At 33.2% G+C, this 18,278-nt stretch overlaps 2 long non-coding RNA genes across 3 annotated transcripts in view; both read right to left on the reverse strand.

The window, feature by feature from the left end:
• Positions 1-286: 286 nt before the first annotated feature.
• On the reverse strand, positions 287-16,402 carry LOC101883897 (uncharacterized). Its single transcript, NR_170326.1, has 3 exons — positions 16,185-16,402; positions 14,735-14,829; positions 287-1,447 (listed from the first exon to the last, which is right to left on the reverse strand). It is a non-coding gene; the product is annotated as an uncharacterized lncRNA (long non-coding RNA).
• Positions 7,015-18,278, reverse strand: part of LOC141380132 (uncharacterized) — a 337,436-nt gene continuing 326,172 nt past the window's right edge. For both annotated transcript variants that reach the window (XR_012397628.1, XR_012397627.1), the window contains 9 exons: positions 12,104-12,133; positions 11,938-12,007; positions 11,825-11,852; positions 11,586-11,615; positions 11,433-11,478; positions 11,032-11,076; positions 9,943-10,076; positions 9,733-9,864; positions 7,015-7,290 (listed from right to left, as the gene is read on the reverse strand). This is a non-coding gene — a long non-coding RNA (uncharacterized lncRNA). The remainder of the gene's footprint in view (positions 7,291-9,732; positions 9,865-9,942; positions 10,077-11,031; positions 11,077-11,432; positions 11,479-11,585; positions 11,616-11,824; positions 11,853-11,937; positions 12,008-12,103; positions 12,134-18,278) is intronic.

Raw genomic sequence — 18,278 nt, forward strand, 5'->3', positions numbered from 1 at the left:
TTGTATGATAGTCTGTTCTGTAGACTATCGAAAAAATACATAGTTTAAAGGGGCTAATAATTTTTTACCTAAAATGTTTTTTAAAAAATTTAAAACTGCTTCTATTTTAGCCAAAATAAAACAAATAAGACTCTCCAGAAGAAAATAAAAATTCAGACATACTGTGAAAATTTCCTTGCTCTGTTAAACAACTGTAACTCATTTTTCAGGTCATACAGATTACAAAATAAATCATATAACATTTGTTTTTAAGTGTGTTTTGTTTAAAAGTAGAGAGGAAAGTGGGTGTGTCTAGCTCTGTTTATTTCGGAGTGTATGAGGAGGGAAAGAGGGATGGCTTTGCATTAAAATGGGAGTTTCCGTTTGGGCACGTGCTGATTTTCACAGAGGCAAAACCAACACACAGACGCAGGGGAGAATGACAGTGACTGTGTTAACATGGACATCAATGCGTTTACATGGACATCTGCCGTGTGTCACGTGCTTTGTAGCCCACACGCAAGTCCAGCTGCGCTCTCATAGTGGGGAAATGAAAACAAACCCTTCGTTGCAGCACATTTATAAACACAACAGACTCGCGTCTCCAAACAAGTCTTGTCCTTCCACTTGTTTTGGCAACACAACGTGGCATCTCTCTGCTGTCTGAACACTGTAACAGGTAAAAACAGTCTTCGAAGATATCATGCATAATAATGAAGTTGGACCAAACCCCTCCCTCGGAGAGTCAGTCAATAGTGATAGCTGATTGTACTAGTACCTAGGTGGGGCTTCATTCGCCGTATTGACCGTTAGACGATTCCCCATTCAAAACTACACGAGTGACACGTCTTGTGTATTCTATAGTCTTTAATAATACACAACCAATAAAAATAGAATCAAATTCGAACGCAATCATAACCATGTTCAGAGTGGCTGTGATTGACTGTCAGCTCCACCCCTTGAGCCTGCTCTGAGCCTCTCCTCCAGAGAATCATCAGTGTATAGCGTTCACTGATTGGTTGTGCTAGAAGGAGAGGCTTTATTCGCCATATTGCCGGCTACACTTCTCCCCATTCAAAACTATACATATAGAGAGTGACACGTCTTGTATATTCTAAAGCCTTCGATAATACACCATAAAAATGGACTGAATTGCGAATGTAAATCAATCACATTCAGAGTGGCTGTGATTGGCTGTCAGCTCACCTGAGGCTCCGCCCCCTGAGCCGCAGAGCGCTGGTATGAGGCAGACCGCAGCCTCATTATCTTCATGAGTCTGTACAGAAAGTCTTTTCCTCCAGATCAGATAAGATCAGATGCACAGATACCTGCTGAAGTGCAGTCCGGGACGCCGGCCAGACCTACAACATTTATCAGCAGCAGGACGGAGGTCAGTGTGTGCGTCGTGTTCACACCGATGCGGATGTTGATCCACAGACCTCAGATCAGATGATTTTAGGACTCCGGTCTGAACACACAGAGAGAGAATTTAGCTAATGAGTATTAAGATAAAGGTGCAAAAGTTACTCAGAAAGGTCTGTTCATATAGTATGTGTCGGGTTTTTAATGCACTAAACTGACATTTTGGATTATTTTTATTAGTTTTTGCTATTTTTAAGCACCGCACGCCATAAATAGGTGTTATACAAGTGTTTTCATGTAAATATTTTAAAATCTATTTCACCCCCAACAACCACCTACTGTTCTAACCTCCAAGAACACCATAGAAAGCATTCAGAATACCCTAGTAACCAATTACAGTATTCCATAATAATCAGTTTATTTTTCAAGACATTAGATCCACCCAGAACACCCTAGCAACCGACTACTGTTGTAACCACCCAAAATACTATACAGACAGTTCAGAACGCCCTGGTAATCGCTCGTAGAACACCATAGTTAACTATTAGTATATTCTCTGAATTATTCATAACACCCTAGAAACCCCCAAAAACACCTTAGCAACCACCTACTGTTGTAACTACCAAGAACACCATATAAACCATTCAGAATGCCCTAGTAATCGCTTGTAGAACACCATAGTAACCTATAAGTATATACTCTGAATTATCTAAAACACCTTAGAAACCACCTAGAACCCCCTAGCAACCACATACTGTTAAAACTACTCAGATCATCATCAAAATAATTCAGAATGCCCTAGTAAATCACTCATAGAACACCATAGTAACCTATTAGTGTACTATGAAGAATTCAAAACACCCTAGAAACCACCCAGTACACCCTAGCAACCACCTACTGTTGTATCTACCCAGAACATCATGGAAAGAATTAACAATGCCCTAGCAGCCACTCATAAAATGCCCAAAGTAACCTATCAGTATATGCACTGAATTATTCAACACCCTAGACACCAACAAGAACACCCTAGCAACCACCTACTGTTGCAACTACCCAGAACACCATAGAAACAATTCACAATACCCTAGTAATCACTCAAAAGAATTCCATAGTACCCTATATATACCCTAACAGTATATATTATGAATTATTTTAAAAACCCTAGAAACAGTCAGAACACCTTGGCAACCACCTACTGTTGTAACTACACAGAACACCATAGAAACAATTCACAATACCCTTGTATTCACCCATAGAATGCCTTAGTACCTCATTAGTATACTATACATTATCTCAAACACCCTAGAAAACAACTAGAACACCCTAGCAACTAAATACTGTTGTAACTACCCAGAACACCATAGAAACAATTCAGATTGCCTTAGTAACCACTTATAGAACTCCATAGTAATCTATTAACGTATACTCTAAATTGTTTCAAACACCCTAGAAACCACCCAGAACACCCTAGCAACCACCTACTGCTGTAAATACCCATAACAGAATACCCATAACAGAATGCCCTAGTAATTGCTCAAAGAATGCCCTAGTAACATATAAGTGTATAATAGTAATTATTCAAAACACCCAGAACACCCTGGTAACCACCTACTGTTGTAACTACCCAGAACAGAACATAGAAATAATTCAGAATGCCCTACTAACTGCTCATAGAACCCGGAATAATTTTACACACCCTAGATGCCACTCAGAACAGCATAGCAACCACCGACTGTTGTAACTACCCATAATACAATAGATACAAATTCACAATGCCCTAGCAACCACTCAAAACGACATAGTAACCTATCAGTATATACTCTGAATTATTCAAAACACTTTAGAAACCACAGAGAACACCTTAGTTATCACCTACGGTTTTAAATTACCCAGAACACCATAGAAGCCAATCAGAATGCCCTGGTAACCGCTTATAGAACACCATAAGAACCTATTAGTACATACTCTTAATTACTTCAAAGACCCTAGAAACTAACAAGAACACCCTAGCAACCACTTTGTTGTAACTACCCAGAACACCATAGAAACAATTCAAAATATCCTAGTAATCACTCAAATAATACCATAGTACCCTAACAGTATATATTATGAAATAATTTAAAAACCCTTGAAACAGCCAGAACACATTAGCAACCACCTACTGTTGCAACTACACAACACCATAGAAACAATTCACAATACCCTTGTATTCACCCATAGAACACCATAGTACCTTAGTATACTATACATTATTAAAAACACCCTAGAAATGACCCAGAACACCCTAGCAACCACCTACTGTGGTAACTACCCAGAACCTCATAGAATCAATTCATAATGCTGTAGCAATCACTCATAGAACACCAGAGTAACCCATTTGCATATACTCTAAATTATTCAAAACATCCCAGAAACCACCCAAAAAACCCTAGCAACCCCTTACTGTTGTAACCACCCAGAACACTTTAGAAACTATTCAGAACAGCCTGGAACGCCATAGTAATCTAGAAACCAACACTGAAGTATTTTACTATAGAATGGTTCATATTTACTATACACATTGCTATAGTATTTTTTCCATCTGGGCATGCTAGTAAGCATTTGGATTCATGGACACAGCGCTAACGCTAATGCTAAGCGTCCAGCCGCATGAGCTCCCTTTTCACATCAGGCCTCTGGAAGGAAACTTAATTGCTGACTCCAAATGTTAATTGGATTTCATTATGTGTAATTTGGCTAGTTTCAGCTGAGGGAACCGCTAATAAAGACCGACAGTGAGCGGCGTTGAAAATGCGGCGGTGATTATTATTTTGGTGCTTTGTGAGGTTGTCAGGCGCTAACAGAGTCTTAACCAACCCGACAATTTTACCCTAAAATAATAAACAGCTCAAGACAAAAATAAGACAGAGGAACCATCACTTAAAATTAAAGCGCTGAGGAGAAACAGCAGAATTAGATTGAATTAAAAATGGCTAATGTTTATTAACCACCGCTGTTATTGCATGGCTAAATTCGTCCTCCACATTTTCTAATCATGTGGCGGATTTAAGCATTCCCACATGAAATTAATATACACCCAATAGAATACCCTAGTAACCAAATTATAGAATGCCATAGCAACCTATCAGTGAAATCCAAATCACCTTAGAAACCACTCAGTACACCCTAGCAACCATCTAATGTTGTAACCTCCAAGAACACCATAGAAAGCATTAAGACTACCCTAGTAACCAATTACAGTATGCCATAGTAACCGGTTTATTTTTCAAAACAGCTTTGAAACCACCCAGTATGCCCAAGCAACCGCCTACTGTTGTAATTACCCAGACCACCACAGAAACAATTTAGAAACACAAGTAACCACTTATAGAATGTCAAAGTAACCTTTCAGTATATACAATAAATTGTTTTAAACACCTTAGAAACCACCCAGTACACCCTAGCAACCACCTTCTGTTGTAACCACCCAGAATACCATAGATACCATTCGGAACACTCTAGCATTCACTCATAGAACACCATAGTAACCCATCAGTATATACTGTGAAACATTCAAAACACCTTAGTAACCATCCATAACACCCTAGTAACCAGATACTGTTGTACCACTCAGAACATCATAGACACCATTCAGAACACCCTAGTAATCACTCATAGAACGGAATAGTAACCTATCAGTATTAATATTGTGAAATATTCAAAACACTCAGAACACCCTAGCAACCAACCACAGTTGTAACCACCTCGAATACAGAACACATGGAAAGCATTCAGAATACCCTAGTAACCAATTACAGTATGTCATAATAACCTATCAGTATATTGTAAATTGTTCAAAACACCTTAGAAACCACACAGTACACCCTAGCAACCACCTACTGTTGTAACCACTCAGAAAACCATAGAAACCATTCAGAACACACCAGTAGCCACTTATAGAACACAATAGTACCCTATTGGTATATACTGGGAAATATCTAACACATTGGAAACCACCCAGTACAACCTAGCAACCACCTTCTGTTATAACCCCCCAGAACACCTTAGAAACCACCCAGAACACCATAGTAACCACCTACTGTTGTATCCTCCAAGAACTGTACAGACACCATTCAGAACACCCTAGTAACCACTCAGAACGCAATAGCAACCTATTAGTATATACTGTGAAATATGCAAAACATCTTAGAAACCACCCAGAACACCTTAGCAACCACCTTCTGTTGCAACCACCCAGAATATCATAGAAATCATTCTGAATGCCCTAGCAAGCACTCATAGAACACCATAGTAACATATAAATTGTTCAAAACACCTTAGAAACCACCCATAACACCCTAGCAACCACCTTCTGTTGTAACCACCCAGAATATCATAGAAATCATTCTGAATGCCCTAGCAAGCACTCATAGAACATCATAGTAACATATAAATTGTTCAAAACACCTTAGAAACCACCCATAACACCTTAGCAACCACCTATTGTTGTAACCTCCGAGACCACAATCAGAATACCCTTGTAACCATAAATAGTTTGGCATAGTAATCTTTCAGCACATCCAGAGAATCATCCAGAACATCATAGTGAAATTTTTCACAGGTTAAAGCAACTACATCCTTCAGCAAATATACGAATTTAGTGATTATTATTATTGGGTGCTGCATTTAGATTTGAGCGCTTTAATATTGAAAGTGTAGTGACTGAAATGATCCGAGCGATCAAGGTTTGACCTTTTACCACACCGCCATGCAATATAAACCAGAGAACAGTCATACAATCAAATGAGGCTTCAAGGAAAACGAGCACTTGAGCAAATATCATTGGTTAAACCCGACTTATTACTGCGTGGACTGTGCGATCTGTAAAAACACATTACACTCTAAAAAAAAAATTCCGTAAAAAAACGGTAAAATGTACTGGCAGCTCATTACACAAATATTTTACCGTAAATTAAAAACGGAAAACTTCTGTTAATTGACAGTGTGTCCACATTAAAAAAACTAAAAAATATCCGTTTTTTGACGGTTAAACTACTGTAAAATAACGAACCATTTTATAGTAATTTAAGGGTTTTCTTTATAAAAAAACGGTTATTTTCTGTGTTTTAAGGGTATACCAACAGTAAAAAAGCGGAAATATTTTGTGTTTTAATAGTATACCTACTGTAAAAAAAATAGGCAAATTCTGTGTTTTAATAGTATACCTACTGTAAAAAAACAGACAGATTCTGTGTTTTAATAGTATACCGACTGTAAAAAAAGACAGATTCTGTGTTTTAATAGTATACCTACTGTAAAAAAACAGACAGATTCTGTGTTTTAATAGTATACCGACTGTAAAAAAACAGACAGATTCTGTGTTTTAATAGTATACCGACTGTAAAACGAGGACTTTTTTGTTTTTTAATAGTGTATATATACAGTGAAAAAAATGAACAGATTCTTTGTTTTAATGGGATACCTACTGTAAAAAAAATAATTATTTTACTAATTTAATGCTCTTCAAGCAGCATAGAAATAGCAGTTGGTAAGAATAAACATATACATATGGGAAATACACTATTAATGGTTTACCATAGTAAAACAAAACATGTATTCTATACTGTATGTGTAGAGAAGCAGTAAATAGTTTGTTAACTGTGAACTTACAATGATTAGTACAAAAACAACTTTGCAATTAAAACAGATTCTTTAATGAATACAAATCATTTGAATTCCAAATAGCTAGTTATACACACAATAATACATATTGACATGTGAATCACACAGTGAGAAGTCTAGGCAAATAATCTCAAAGCAAATTAGTTTTAAATGTTAGCTTTAAGATAATTGGGGACAGGTGGGCAAATTACAAGTACTTTACATTAAGAAACGAGGTTAACTGCAAGATGGCAGGAAACAGACGATACAACTGGGTCTTCTTCCGCTCCAATACTGATACTTCAATGGCTGTAAAAAAAAAAAAAAAAAAAAAAAAAAAAAAAAAAAACATTACTAATGACATTTCACTTACAACTGGGGTGATTCCTTGCATGTCAATAGTTTACACAAATGGAAGTTTTATCATCATCTTCTTGTCTCACTCTTGTCATTTCAAGCCTGTCTGACTGACATACTTCCACAGAACAAAATAGGAGCAACATTCTTTAAAGTATGGTATTTTGTGTTTTGCAGAAGAAACAAAGTCATACAGGTTTAAAATGTCAAGAGAGTAGGTAAGTTATGAATGATCAATTATTCAGTTTTGGGTGAGAAATCACTTTAAGATTTTTTAAAATAAAGTGTAGGTACTTTTAACAATATTCGGAACAATATTGCAAGAGAGAAACAGTAATATAAACAAACTATGCTGGTAACACTAATAACTACAGGCTATGATTCATTTATGAAGCATTAGCAAATAGTGAACTCATTATCTGTTAAGCATTAACTCTACATTAATAGATGTTAGCAGTCGGTTATAAATACAGGCACAAAATTTGCTACAGCTACAGTTTAATAATTGTGTTATCAAACTTTAATGATTGATTTTACATTACTATTTTTAAATAAAAAAATAATATATATATATTTAATATTGCATTATTTACAAAACTTCTTCCAGTTGTGGCCTAATCTAAAGTGAGGATTATTTATGATTTATAAATCCTTATAAACGACAGTTAAAGGCTCAGTATCAAATGAACAATAAATCATTACAGTCTTATCTAAAAAATGTAATTACTGTAAATATGAAACCTTGCTGAATAGCAGGAGTGCCAAAATATAACATAAAACTGGATAAAACAACAATAAAATAATTTAATGATATATTACGATGCAACATTTCAGTGTTATTTAGCTATGTTTAAACTGTACAGTAATTTTATTTTAGATAAGATTTATTTTTCATTTTATACAATAAAATGAATTTTATTTTTAGAATATAACTGAATCTTTAATTGTGATTTATAAGGGGATTTACAGAGCATAAACAATCCTCACTTTAGGCTACAAAACTGGATGAAGTTAACAAAAGCATTTATTAAAATAAGTATTGTATATACTTTATATACTTATTTTTTATACTTTATATACAAGTATTAAAATTACTATTGATGCATGTATTTTCCTTCAGCTTAGTGTGTACTCACACTATGTATAGTTGCCTTGAACCAGGCTGAAGCACTCTTGTCCTCCCTCCCGTCTCCCCTGACGTCCCGCACTCACATTGCATTCGAGCCTGAGCACTCTTACATCATCGATGATGCGCTGTTTAGTTTAGGAAGTGCTCTAAGCACGGAGAATTCTTTAGTTATATTGTTTTAGTCGTTTGGGATGCAGTAACACACTGTCAAATATTTCGCCGAACAGATCAGCCACTTTTGATGTTAATAAACAATCATAAATTCCTTGTGCTGCAGGAATAGGAGGTTTGCTAAAGGCGCAGCTGTGGTGCAGTAAGGGGTTTGCGTTCATTGAACAGTAATAGTGGTTAATTTATCTAAATCAAAGTCCCTTGCAAACTGTCATAGATTAAAGACACAAACCCCTCACTGCACAACAGCTGCACCTTTAGCAAACCTCCTAGTACCTGCAGCACGTTGACTTTGATTGTTTATGAGCGTCAAAAGTGGCTGATCTGTTCGGCGAAATATTTGACTGCGTGTCACTGCATATTGAACAACTAAAACGATATAACAATATAAAGAAATTTCCACTGTGCTGAGTGAGAGCACTTGTTAAACTGAACAGTGCATTATTGATGATGTAAGCATGCTCAGGCTCGAATGCAATGTGAGTGCGAGTCGTCGGGGGAGACAAGCACGCTTCCAGTTTCAAGGCAACTGTGCATAGCATGAGTACGCCCTTGGAAACACCTATACACACATATTTACAAACACACTCATACATAATAGCCAATTTAGTTAATCAATTTCCCTATAGCTTATGTCTTTGGACTGTGGGGGAAACCGGAGCACCCGGAGCTCTTCTTGCTGTGAGGCAACAGTGCTAGCCACTGAGCCACTGTGCTGCCCAACTATCACTATATGCCTGAATAATAAGATATATAAATGTTAGTTTGAATAGTTTATTAACCATTTACTTACACATTCTGAATGATTAGAAAAAAAAATACACCAACTATTCTTAAATCACTGGTTTGTAAATAATGCTATACTAAATTTAGTAATGAAAAATTAATCATTAACAAAATATAAAAACAAAATCATTAAGCACATTATAGATGTGCTTATAAGTCAAGATTACAGCATTTGCAGCTGTAGTTATAAACTGTATACTAAGGTCTGTTAATGAAGAGTTAAAGCTTAACAGAACTTTTTGCTAATGCTTAATAAATTAATCAATAGTGTTTAGTTATTATAAAGTATTACCGGTGTGCTTAATTACCTTTAAATCTTCCAAGGATTCTGAAAGTCTTTCTGGTCTGACAGGAATCGAAGGAGTTTAGATGGTATGTTTCTGCTTGGTGCTCTTTTTTCTGCTTTGGACCTACATTCTGGATAGTTACTCAGCATGCTCCTGTTGTAAATACAACAAACATGTAGCAACTTACTTGTCTTAAAAAAATGAAATAAACTTAAAAATGTAAAAACATACCTTCATATAAACTCCAGAGTCAGGGCTGCTTCCTTAGGCTACATAATGTTTAGCACATAAGAGACTAAACATGTAGCTCACCACAATTAGGGGACAGCCCAATGATCTTGTTATTGTGACTGTGGACTCTTCTTCTGAAAAAAAGAAAAGAAAAGTGAGTTGTGTGTTGGGTCTGGTACACGTCCACATGGAAAGAACCTATATAAACATATGGTTTAATATAGGTTTTTGAAATATGAGACAAACATAAAATTGGCTGTTTTCCTATATTACATGTACAGATATGGGTACATATATGCACACCTATATGTTAAATTATTAATATTATTAATAATATTATAAATATTATAATTATTATGTAAAATTATTTAAATACATGTCTGCTACATAATTTAAAAGAAATTAAAATATATATATTTACTTAATCAAATATTATAAGAAATAATTATAGTGCAAGAACAAAAATAAGGCAAAAAAAAAACAATAAAGGAAAGAAAAAAAAAATGACAAACCATTTTGTTTTACGTTTCTTTCTTTTCCACTATCTTTATATAAGAAAGAATTGACCTTGAAAATGTTTCAGGAAAACGTGTAGACATCATAGCTTTCCATCTCCTCTCACTTATTTGCCATAGTTAAATTCCATAACATGCCAATAACATGTGATACAAAAGACAAGTGGCACATACATAAGTTTTTCGCATTTTTTAAGTTAGTTCTTACCCAGAGAGCAAACCTACGTTAAATTAACATTGAATAAATGTTAAAACATCAATCATACTATCATTGAAACAACGTTAAAAAGTCACCACTGATTTTTAGGCAGTTTTCCACCCTGAAATAATGGTAATTCTATGATGATAAGTAGACAAAACTGTCCCAAAATCAGCATTTATTCAACCAAAATTAAATCATTTATTTTACAATGAACTCAACATTAAATAAAATGTTAAATCAACCACACTATCATACAATTAATGGTGAAATTTAAATTTGATTTTTAGCCAGTTTTGCGTCCTGAAATAATGTTATTACAATGACGCTAAATAGATTAAACGGTCACAAAATCAGCATGAAGGCCTGGCTCACCATCAAGATGCCCACATTGAAATTGTCTCTCTCATCATCAGGTGGCTAAGAGAGAAAAGAAAAGAAATTCAGCAGTGGACCAGTTATTTTCTTTATCACTTTAAACAGACATTACCAAAATAAAGAACTTGTAACATTTCAAATGATGCAAAAATAAATAATAATAATAAAAAACGGCTTGGTTCATTTAACAGATTACAGTAGCAGCTTAAAAAACCCAGATAAAACACCCACATCAACCCAGTACTTTTTAGTTTGAATACATGTTAACAAAATTCAAAATTACTGAAGCAAAATGTGTTCATGTAAACACTTAGTAAAAATATAGGTTCAAGTAATTGGTTTTGCCAAATAATAAAAATAAAAGCATCAATATCAAACAAAAACCCTGACCATTTTACCTCTTAAACTTGGAAGTACAGATGGTCCAGCACAACTGCCTGAGTTCTGAAAGAGCAAAGACATTCTTGGTAAAATGACAATAGATGCAATTCTAAATATAAATCATTTTTTATTTTTATTTATTGTATTATTTATAAAAATCCAGTACTGACCAGTCAGCATCAATTTTTACACCAACACACCTACAACAAAAATAACACTCATTCAGTTTGAAACATGCAACGTAGTCTACTTTTATACTTTACAAACTTTGTGAATAATAAAAAAAAATGAAAACATTTAAAACCCCAGCTGTATTTTATTTCATTTGTCTATATCAATTCAAATTTAGTTTGGATTGAACGTAAGATTTAATATTTTTATTTAGATTGCTGTGAAAATGTACTTGTACCTTGTACTTATAACCAAAATTACAGAACCTGGAAGTCAACAAAGCAAAATATCAGTGAACCTTATATGTACAAAACACTTAAAACCAAACAGAAAAAACGCTGAACATTTTACCTCTTAAACTTCAAAGTTTACCGTCATCTCCTGTATAAAGTACAGAGGGTCCAGCACAACTGCCTGAGTTCTGAAAGAGCAAACACATTCTTGGTAAAATTACAATAGATGCAATGCTAAATATAAATCATTGTTTATTTTTTTGGTTAAAAAATGCAGTACTGACCAGTCAGCATCACTTTTTACACCAACACACCTACAACAAAAATAACACTCATTCAGTTTAAAACATGCAGCACGTAGTATACTTTTAAACTTTAAACTTTGTAAATAACACAAAAAGATTTTAATTTAGATTGCTGTGAAAATGTACCTGTACCTTGTACTTATAACCAAAATGATAACATAAACAAAGCAAATCTTATATCATATATCAGTGAACCTTATATCTACAAAACACTCAAAATCAAACAGAAAAACCCTGAACATTTTACCTCTTAAACTTGAAAGTTTACTGTCATCTCCTGTATAAAGTACAGAAGGTCCAGCACAACTGCCTGAGTTCTGAAAGAGCAAACACATTCTTGGTAAAATGACAATAGATGCGATGCTAAATATAAATCATTATTGTTATGGTTAAATGCAGTACTAACCAGTCAGCATCAATTTTTACACCAACACACCTACAACAAAAATAACACTCATTCAGTTTGAGACAGTCTACATTTAGACTTCACAAACGTTGTGAATAATAAAAAAAAATGAAAACATTTAAAATCCCAGGTGTATTTTATTTCATTTGTCCGTATTAATTCAAATTCAGTTTGGATTGAATCTAAGAATTTACCTGTAACATGTACTTATAACCAAAATGAAAGAACCTGAAAGTCAACAAAGCAAAATATCAGTGAACCTTATATGTGCAAAAAACTCAGACTCAAAATCTACATAAAAAGATTTCATTTGCGATAACACCATGTGTAGTTCACTCTATTATCAAGGTTTCATTCAAATAAAACTCCTGATCTCCTAATAGTAAAGAAAATATTATTTGCTATAATGAATCGAACTGACAATTAGTTTGAAGAATTTTAAGACTGTGGAAGAACAACTCATATTTATATCTTCATATTAGCTGCCCTTGAGGTTCTTAAAAGTGAATAAATAAATATCAATGACAGTTCAACTCGACTACAACAAACATTTAATTGTGTGCTTTAAGGTACTCGTTGTATTTGAGGCCGAAAACGCATGACAGTGTAAACACTATAAATACTTTTAAATGTCACACACTTACTGTATCACTCTGTTATCTCTGTACACACAAACACACGTCGCGAAATGCGGAAGTTTTTTTTCGTTCCATTTGGAGGGCGTTATTAAATTCCATAACACTCTCTTCAGTTCTTGCTTCTTATTTGCGTCTATTACCCCAGTTTGTCACGCGGGATGAATGAAATGTTCATGAGTTAAAGTGAAACTGCCGAACTGCAGTTAAAGTCAGGCATCCTGCTGATTTGATTCAGAAGGGCACTTGTTTGTCAGACGGCTCACCGGTCAGGTATACATCCGCGCTAAAATATCAAAGTATGAAAGTCACCCAGCTCCCAACCCAACGTTGAGAATAGATTAACGGCGATATATATATATATATATATATATATATATATATATATATATATATATATATATATATATATATATATATATATATATATATATATATATATATATATATATATATATTTTTTTTTTATCGCGCGATAAGTCTCGCGTTAACGCAGCACGTTAATGCTGATAACGGCCCACCACTAATAATAACTTTACGAGTGTGTATTTCCCCTCATACCGAGTTACAAATGCCTCCAATTCACGCGAGTCTAACTTATAACGTTAACTTACTTAAAACCAGCAAAGCCGTTCCACTGAAACTCGGTCACACAGCCTTAATACGTCGGTCAAACTAAAGCTAACATTTGATAACGTCAGTAAAAATATGAAATTAGTTATTAATATGCAAACAAACACAGACGGTCAGGTGTTACGAGCGTTTGAAACACGTTAACGTTAGTGTTCATTAAAGGTAACGTAACTTATATCAACCAAACTACACTACTTTGAATGCTATTCTTGTTCAATGCACTGTACAAAGAAAACATTTATATTTCTATTAAATAATTAACATACCTTTTACACTCTCACAGACAAGCTGACGTTTACCGTTAATCCAGTCAGACTCACGCAGGTGCAGAGGGAGTGAGTGGGTGATTGGGACGTCACGTCATTTCCCGCGAACGGCAGTTTAGAAAAATACGGACAAACAACTGTAAATGAACAGATATCATATTTACTGATGAGGAAAACGCATAAAAAGGTAAAAAATCATTAGGTAATTGCTTGTTTAAATTACATTTAACCACTTATAGCTCAGTTTGATCTTAATGAAATAAAGTGATCTTTTTAACAATATTAAACGTAATTCACTGCTGTACTTTCCATGGGCGCTTCATACAAGACAAAAATCATTTTAAATAACGATAAAAAGGTAATAAAGCAGTATTTTAACTAAAATATTGTTATATGTTTTATTAATCGTACTTACAGGGAAAAAACAGAGGAAGAAATATGTCCCGGTGTCCATCAAACGCTGTCTGAGCTGCGATCCCCTTCCCACAATGCAATTCGAAAATGTATATAAACGGAAAAACACCCGTAATACGTGTATACGGAAAAAGTCTGTTAAAAAATACAGTCATTTAACTGTTATTTTACAGATTTTTTTTACAGTGTAGATCAGACCGCCGACACGCAGGGACGGATGATTATGTGACATAGGGATCATTTGAGAGTATTTTACCTGCATATTCTGCTTTAATGCGACCACATGATGTGCTTTGATGAGATATTTTATAGGGTTTTCAAACAGGGGTCCGTGAAGGTACAACAGGGGGTCTGCGGATATATAAAAAAACAGAATTTGTGATGAGAATGAATATTACTATTTATCCTATATATTTGATATATACTGTATATGTAAATGTCTAAGTCTAATTCAAAAAGTCATTACTGGTTGCACAATAGAAAGTATTGACAAAGAAATGGCAAAATCCAACCTGATCATTTCAGGCAATTGCAATTTCTGTTTATTTACCAGCAAATTAAATAATTTATAATTCAATTAATAGGCTAAAATAAGATATGAACAAACAAAACAGCCATTAACTAATACAAATTATAATAAATAAAACAAAATTTGGTTATCATTGAGCTTTTATTTCTTGTGAAATTTGTTTATTTAAAAATCACTAATTGTATATTTTGTACGTTTTATAGCAGATTATACATATTACTGTCATTACCGTCACAAACATTTTCAAGTTTGCAAATATTGTATCTATATAATAAAATGTTACAATCAGAAAATAAATCTTAATATATAAATACAGTACTTATTTAAATCATGTACTATATGCAACATCTTTACAATTTTTATAGCAAAAAAATGGGAATATTTCCCAAATCATTACCGTCATGTCAAGCATTTTATGAACAATAACAACATTAGATTTAAAAACTAATTTAAAAGTATTGTAATCATTTAATTTATTGTGCAACATATTAATAGTTTTAGCAAAGAACTGTGTTTCCAATATTGTTGTCATTACAGTCACATCATACATTCTCGAGTTTTAAATATTATAATTAAAATAAATAGTGTTACAATCAGTAAATTAAAAAAATCTTAATATACCATATAAATACAGTACTTAAATAATGTACTATAGGCAACATATTTACCATTTTTATAGCAAAAACTGAAAATATTTTTCTAATCATTACCATCATGTCAAGCATTTTACGAAGAATGACCATAAAATTGAAAAAAGTAAAGTGTTGCAATCATTTAATTTTTCTTTGTCATAAAATATGATTAATATTAATTTTGTTAAACATATCAATAGTTATAGACAACAGTGGTTTCCCAATATTGCTATCATTACCGTCACAAACATTTTCAAGTTAACAAAAATATTCTATCTATATAATAAAAGTTACAATCAGTAAATAAAATAATTTTAATATATACAGTACTTATTTAAGTCGTGTACTATGCGAAATATTTGCCATTTTTATAGCAAAAAATGAAAATATTTCCCAAATCATTAGTCATGTTAAGCATTTTACAAACAATAATAACCGTAGAATTTACAATTGAAATTGTTGCAATCGTTCCTTTTTCGCTTTGTCGAAAGATGTTCTTAAATACAAATTGAGCAACCATCAATAGTTAGTGAAAATTTCATTACCGTTTTGACGTGAACCCTGACAAGAGGAAGGAGGATCCAAATGGAGGTTTATTTTGCAGAGAATGGTCAGGCAGGCAACAGTCAAAGGAGCAATCAGATGTGTACAGACAATCCAGAATTGTAGTCAAAGTAACAGGCAGTAGTCAGATGGCCGGCAGACACAGGGGGCGAGGAAACTGCATTGTAATGTTCACAGATACAAATAAACAAGTTTCAGCAACATGTCTGTTTGAGAGGTGTTTATATAGTCTGTGTCATTAGTCCTGAAAAACTTCAGCTGTGTCTGTTTGCAATCATGGGGATCTAGGCCAGGTGTGTGAGTGGCGCATAACTGAATATGTAGTGCTTTTGTTGGCAGATTTGTAGTTCTCCAGCGATCTGCATGTTCACCAGCAATCTGCACAGGCTGGATCGCTGGTGATTCTGACAACCCTCACATCAAGCATTTTCAAGTTTTCAAGTTTTATATATATATATATATATATATATATATATATATATATATATATATATATATATATATATATATATATATATATAATAAAAGTTTTACAATCAGTAAATAAAAAATATTTATAAAATAAAATACTTATTTAAATCATGTACTATATGCTACTTATTTGCCATTTTATAGCAAAAGATGTAAGTATTTAAAAAAAAACTTTACCGTTATGTCAAGCATTTTACGAACAATACTAACAGTAGATTTAAAAATAAATTTAAAAATGTTTCAATTATTTAATTGTTTTTTTTTTCATAAAATATGTTCTTAAATATTAATTTTGTGCAACGTATCATGGGAAGTTGTTGCAAAAAAATTGTAGTTCCAAATATTACTGTCATTACCGTCACATAGAACATTTTTAAGTATCCAAATATTTATTTATATATATATATATATATATATATATATATATATATATATATATATATATATATATATATAATAAAAGTGTTATAATCAGTAAATAAATAAATTTTTAATTTTAATGCAACATATTTGCCATTTTTAAAGCAAAAAATGCGAAATATTTCCCAAATCATTACCGTCATGTCAAGCATTTTATAAACACTAATAACAGTAGATTTAAAAACAAATTTAAAAGTGCTGCAATTATTTAATTTTGGCTTTTAAATATGTTAAATGTGTTCCTTAATATTAATGTTGTGCAACATAAAAGTTATAGCAAAGAATTGTGGTTCCCAATATTACCGTCATATCGTTGTGTCAAGCATTTTCCAAACATCAATAATCGTAGATTTAAAAACAAATTTAAAAGTGCTGCAATCATTTCATTTTTGCTTCTTGTTATAAAATGTTTTGTTAACTATTGCTATTGTGCAACATATTATAAATAGTCAGCGAAGAATTGTTGTGGCCAATATTACTGTCATTACCGTCATGTCAAACATTTTCAAGATTTTCCACAAAAAGTCAATATTTGCATATGACAAACTTAAAAAGTGAAACATAAAAATATAGTTTTAATTATCTTAAACAGCAATCATAATCTGACAGTGACATTAGGTGTCATTACCAATGCTAATGTCATTACCAAACTAGTCTCAAATTTGTTTTTTTTTTGTTTTTTTTGCTTAATAAAAAAACAATTAGTTTCTGCTTGTATTTATGATTTTAAGATTAAATGACCAATAACTAGCTTACCTTAAGCTTAAAGCCAACATTTCCAATGAAAAACAAGTAAAGTCATTACCGTCATTACCACCACACCATCAATCAAAAATCTACTTAAAGCTCAAATTTCGTTCAATAAAAGTTTATGAATAAAATGATACATAAAATAAAGTTTTAAAATAAAGAAAGAAATATTGAGACTCTCACAAAAAGCCTATCTTTATACGCTTTTTACCCATGTCTCTGTGCGGTTAATATAATACATTCAGCACATACTTTAAAAAGCGTCAGTCACACATTATAAAGCCATAAAAGTAGGCGACAACCTCTCCTTTCTCATTCAGATCTCTGCACAATTCACTTCACTTGCTTCCTGACGGATCTCTGGCTTTTGTCTGAGTAATAGAATTATTGTAGCTTTGATAACAGCGGAGCCGAGTGCCATGAAAAGTGTCGTG

The sequence above is a fragment of the Danio rerio genome, chromosome 22, assembly GCF_049306965.1.
Source record: "Danio rerio strain Tuebingen ecotype United States chromosome 22, GRCz12tu, whole genome shotgun sequence".
In the NCBI taxonomy this organism is placed as follows: domain Eukaryota; kingdom Metazoa; phylum Chordata; class Actinopteri; order Cypriniformes; family Danionidae; genus Danio; species Danio rerio.